We start from the raw sequence: 6,262 nt of genomic DNA on the forward strand, positions 1-6,262 counted from the left end.
AAATCCTACTCTCGTGGGATATGCTGATGCGGGTTACCTATCAGATCCAGTAAAAATTAAAATCACAAACTGGTTATCTTTTCAGCTATGGCAATACAGCAATCTCGTGGAAGTCAACCAAGCGGACACTAACAACAACTTCATCAAACCAAGCTGAATTGATAGTCCTTTATGAAGCTGGTAGGGAATGTATATGGTTGCGATCTGTGACCCAACATATACTAAAAGAAAGCGGCATCAGAACAGTCGAAGAAGACCCAACTACAATTTTTGAAGACAGCACTGCTTGCATCTCACAAATTAAAGGAGGCTACATCAAGGGTGATAGAACAAAACACATCGACCCCAAGTTCAATTCTTTTCTACTTATGACTTGGAAAAAGAAGGCAAGATCGATGTCAACCAGATCCAGTCATGCAACAATTTAGCTGATCTATTCACAAAGGCATTACCACCTAGCAAATTTCAAGAACTCGTGCATATGACCGGCATGCGTCGTCTTTGTGATCTGTGCTAACTTAGGGGGAGCCCTATATGTGTTGTACTCTTTTTCCTTCGTCCAAGTTTTTATCCCACAGGGTTTTTCTTGGCAAGGTTTTAATGAGGCAGGTAAACATATAGGTACAATAGCGGTAATATGTATTTTTACATACATGTAAATTTTTAGCTAGGAGTCATCCTATAGAAATCCGTTCAAGGGGGAGTGTTGTAATGCGCACCGTATTGCGTAATATGAATGGATTAAGAATACCGCCAAACATCATCGTTTAGCTTCCCATGCAAAAGTAAATATCGCCGCTCAAAACATCATGCTCGATTAGACATTTCACTGAATATTTAATATATCGAGTAAACACTGTTCATGCAAGGGTACTATAAATCCCCGCATAATATGAAGGAAATATACACAACAATTATCGGAGTATCTAAAAGCTTTCTTTTGATCTCTTTGAAATCCTTTTGTAATCCCCCGTATTTTTAAATATTTTATAAATGAAAATTTATTTTATTTATAATATTTATTTGTTATTTTTCATAATTTAATTTCAAAAGTTTCAAATTATTAATCTGGGTCGAAAACTATTTGAACAAATTATTTTATGCACCTTTATTCTACAATTTATGTCCAATCACACAAGCCTAACCCATTTGTTTACTTAATTGACCCATTATTTTTATGAGGCCCAATCTTCCTTTTTACCCTACAATAATTCTCTCCTATAAATACCCCATGAATCTTCAAAAATTTCCCACACAAAAAGGTTAGTCTTATTTTCATCCTCCTTTGTTTCGTTATTTTCCTTAATGTTAATTTAATTGTTTTGGGTTTTGATTTTAGTATAAAGATTATATTTTTAGTATCAAATTATATTTTGATGGTATAAAGATTATAAATTTCAGAATATATTTATGTTATAAATTTTCATATTTTATGAATTATAAACCTAGGGTTTCAATTTATTGAAAATCATGATTTTAGGGTTTTTGTGAACAATTGATTTAGGGCTTTTATAGTAATGATGTTTTGAAATTTTGGTGATTATAACTAATGATTATTTTAACTTAATTCCAGATTATTTTGAACACTTAAATTCGGGTTATAATTTTTAGATTTCCGTTCGTTAATATTAATCCCGTTTTAATCCCGATCAGATTCTGAACTCATCCGATTTTGACGAAAAAGTAGTGTTTTCCATGTGAAAACAACGTTTTAAGAAAGACTCTCACCCTATCGTGGCTAAATTCAGCCTCTAAATATGATTTTCGGGCAGTTTTTGATTTTCACAAAGTTTTTTTTATACTTAAAATATTATCCTTGAGTTTGGTTAATAAAATTAATTATGTTTAAAGTTAATTAAGAATAAATATATGTTTTATTGAAGTTTTAAGTGCTGAAAATAGTTTCTAAGTACTACTTTTGATGTTTTATAAAGAGGGTTTAATCACCCATTAAAAAGGGAGATTATTAGGGGTTTTTATATAATTTTCAGATTTTTATTAGACTTTAAACTTGCTGTAATTTCATGTATAAGAGTGTATTTTAAGGTTTTTATGAAGAAAATTTAAAGAACTATATATAAGCCTTTAATTTTAACTAAAGGGAAGGTTTTAAAGTGTTGTTTGATTTGGATTTTGAAGGTTTTAAAGTAAGTTAGTATTGCTGTAAATTTGATTGATTGGGTATTGATTGAGATTTTATTATTTGGTTTAGGAGAGGAGTTTATTGAAGGTGATTTCTAGTTAGTAAAGTGGCATACCAATTCGTTTGCTCAAGGTACGTACAAGTTACGAAACCTTGCTTGTAGGTGCATGTTTAAGGATGGATCGAGAACTTAGTATCATGTATAGAGTTGACTGGGTTAAATTGTTTGGTTATACATTGTGAATTTCAAATGATGTGCACTATTTTATATTGCAAGTATTATTTATGCTCTAATTATGCAAGGTGCGCTTAGAGGCAAAGGTATGTGATTGGTGTAAAGATTAATTTATTACTCATTCATGATTATGCAAACAGGATGAGTAAAGGAAGAAATTCAAGTCTTATAAGACGAGGTTAAGGTTTTGGGGTGTCTTATGCACTCAAGGTGTTTATACACCGAGGTAGTAAAGGAATAAATAATAAATGTTGCTTGTCACTAATAAATCAAGAATTGAAATTGGAAAGTTGTTTTACTTGATTGAATTGATATTGGATTGATTGTATTGTTTGCATATGAGTCAGCACCAAGTCTAAACCTATAAATCACGTAAAGTGCAAGATGGATGAGCAATAAAACTCTGGATTGGTGCACTTCTGGAGTAATGACAATCAGGGGTTGGGGTACACGGGGTATTAGCCGTGTACTTTTATCGAGGCCGTCTGATCTACGAGTCTCCTATTTCAAATATTTTTCAAAACTAGGAGTTAGGTGAGATCTCATACTAACTACTGTCACTGAGTCGCGCCCGTGGTCGTTGGATGTTTATTAATGTTTCCGAAAGGAGGCATGGGGTTTTTCTTTTATTGATGTTCCAAATGGAACATGCGTTGGACAACCTTGTCTATTGCTAAATCCAATGAAATAAATAAATAACTTAGTTAATATCAACTAGTGAAGTCTTAATAAATTTGATAGTTGAGTCATGTGTTGAGTCTATGATTTAATGATTCTTATGCTTGATTATTAGTAGCATGATAGGCATTTCTTAGTTTATTTCTTAGCTTGTATATACTCAGCATTGCTGATTGCGTGCTTTTGTGTGTGTCTTTCTTTGGTCATGGCCTTCGCCTTTCAATGACCCTGTGACGATCCAATTTTTACACTTGTAATATTGGGGAGCATATTAACCACAGGTTCTTACATACACAGCCTTTGCATCAAGGTTGTGGGATTTTGAGTAGAGAGTTGGTTATTATTCGTAGTTTATTTGTTTTCATAAGTTTGAATTTATTTAAACTCTGGTTTTATTTATTTACTACTTTTGTTGGGTTTTGAATAAGGGCCTTAATGGTTCCAACTTGTATCATTTAATTTGGTTTTGGTTATTGGTTTTAAAACATAATTATAACTGAGTTAGTTTTTCCGCTGCTATTTTCTGATAAAGCTTTAACGTTTGAACACGTGGCGGTAGCACGTCAGTAATTCTCTTGGATTTTGTTCAGGGTTGTAGACACCTAAAAATGTCTCCCCAAAACCAAACCCGTTGATGAACACCTTTCACCTCCATTATTGGTCGAGTTGAGTATTTAATCTTTGGAGTGCTTAAATCCATGTTCTATCCAATATATTTCATGAACCAATCCAATTTCTAGCACATTTCCCTAAACCATAACCTATTTTCCACTTTTCGTGTCCACATCGCAAAACTGAGAGAAACTGATTTTATGCCTATAAAATTTTGATCTAATTATTATTTTTTTGGATAGGAATTTAAATAAGCTTTTCAACCATATATCATAAGCCCAATACCGAGCTATAACGAAAAAGATATGAGCAAAACACTAAACTCGGCCTAAAACCGACACCCTTCCACTAAAACGGTCATATCTTAAAATCTACATATTATTTTGATTTTATTCCAATTGGGTTGGAAAGTAGACTTGATATTATTTCCAATGATATATTATTTGCCTCATTCCAAGTTACGGATCAAAAGTTATGATGGTTTTAAAAACGGGTAAAAACTTGGAATCATCGCGCACAATGCAATTCCACCGTGTCACGGGAAATTGCACCGTTTGACGGTGGGAAACCCCGTGACACGGTGCCCTTGCTGTGACGCGGGGCTATTCTGTTTCCTATTTGCGTTCTTCGTACCTAAACAACTCCCGCGTCACGGCATTTTCCACCGTGTCACGGGAATTTACACTGTCTGACGGTGGGATTCCCCATGACACGGAGCTGTTTCCGTGTAATTTTCGCGTCTCCCATACCGTGACACGGTGTACTGTACCGTGTCACGGTGGATACTGCCGTGTCACGGTACCTGTGCCGTGTCACGGGACATTCCGTGTCTTTTTCGCGTAAACCCTTAACGCGTTTTCCTTCCCGTAACCTAAATATTTCCCGTGTCACGCAAATTTGTACCGTGTCACGGGAAAGTTTCCCGTTTGAAGGTGGGATTTCCCATGTCACGGTACACTTTGCCGTATCGCAGGATACTTTTTTTAGGGTTTTTATCATTTTAGGGTTCCGTGTGCTCCCTCAGCACATTTTCTCTATAAATACCCCCTCATTTCTGATGTACGGGGCACCAATAATCATTCTATCTCACCTTACACCAATAAATCATTCTCTTCTCCCTCTTTAACCTAATTTTTAGCCTCCTTATTCTTCCATAACAATTCCCCTAAGCACTCCAAGGAGTCTATACTTAACCCGAGGTTCCGTCCTTAAACCAAGGCGTGAAAGGTACAAATAACTGAGGGTTTGGACCAAATCAACTCTACTTTTTATTTAATTTAATTTAATTTAATTTCTATTCAATTTATATTTTTTTATTGAAGTTACTAACAGTTTATTCATGATGTAGCAATTCAAGGAACGCGCGGAAAGTGAGTAGTTAATCATTTAATTACTCTTATTTTTATTCTTGTTGCTAGTATCATGATTAGGTTTTATATTTGATTTGACTACCGCTATTATGGTTAAATTGCTTCCAATATTAATGTTATGATCACCATATTGCATGTATAAAGAGAATATGTAATTGAAAATCACGCCTAATAAGATAATTTGGACAACCAGTTTAGGTTCCTTTTTAATCTTGTTGTTTAATTCAAGTGATCACAATATTTTAGAATAATATGTTGCATTAATATTAAACCAATTTAGCATAATAATAGTTTGGAGAAAATTGAATATCATTGTTTGTATGCCTTTGAGATCGCAGGAATCACTTTTCACTATAAGAATCGAGTAGAGGCCAATACGGGCGAATGTGACTCCATGACTCACTTCGTACCATTATCCCCGAGCCTCCTTTCGTGGTTCCGAACCATATGGAGTTAGTAATCTCATGGATTATGAATGAAGTGTAACCTTCACGGGTCAATCGTTGTTGCCTATCGTTGTCCCTTATCGTGGTTGTCTTAAATGATCTGTGAACGGTTTACAAGTTCCTTAAAAACTTGTTGGCGGCTCTCTACTTTGCTTTGTCCCTAATCGTAATGTCAATTCTCACTTCCTATGATTGCTAAGCATATTCACCACAAGGGTATTTATAGGTTTTAAGAGAGAATTATTGGGGTGTTACACCTTTGTTATAAAGCAGTTTTTATTTGGTTTTTTAATTCTAATTTTCATATCCAGCCTGTTGCAACAGCTAACAGTTATCCATTTTTGTTTCAGGATTTTGACCTCACTCCTACAACCACATTATATTAACATCTAATTTATTTAGTAAAAATTGGTAAAAACAATCTCAACTTATGCACGTTCGCTTAAAATAATCCCAACTTTGGATTATTTTTATATAATCTGAAGCTTGGGGGTTGTTCGCTTTTAACGCTCCCAAGTGATCGATAACCTATTAAAGAGGTTTTTTTTTGGTTTAAGATACACGTGTTTCCACATGATTGATTTAAATAAAAATTAATGAATAAAATAATAAACTAAAAGAAAAAAAAAACCCACCACAACTTTCCGGCAGCCACCCTTTTCCCACCGTCGAGGTACTCCCCCCACCCTAACATCGTCGTGCCCAGACCCCACTCCCCCGCGCCAACACCGGCTTTGACGCTGCCCCCCCCCCCCTCACCGCCAAAACCCCGCCCCAA

The sequence above is a fragment of the Chenopodium quinoa genome, unplaced genomic scaffold, assembly GCF_001683475.1.
Source record: "Chenopodium quinoa cultivar QQ74 unplaced genomic scaffold, ASM168347v1, whole genome shotgun sequence".
Classification (NCBI taxonomy): Eukaryota; Viridiplantae; Streptophyta; class Magnoliopsida; order Caryophyllales; family Amaranthaceae; genus Chenopodium; species Chenopodium quinoa.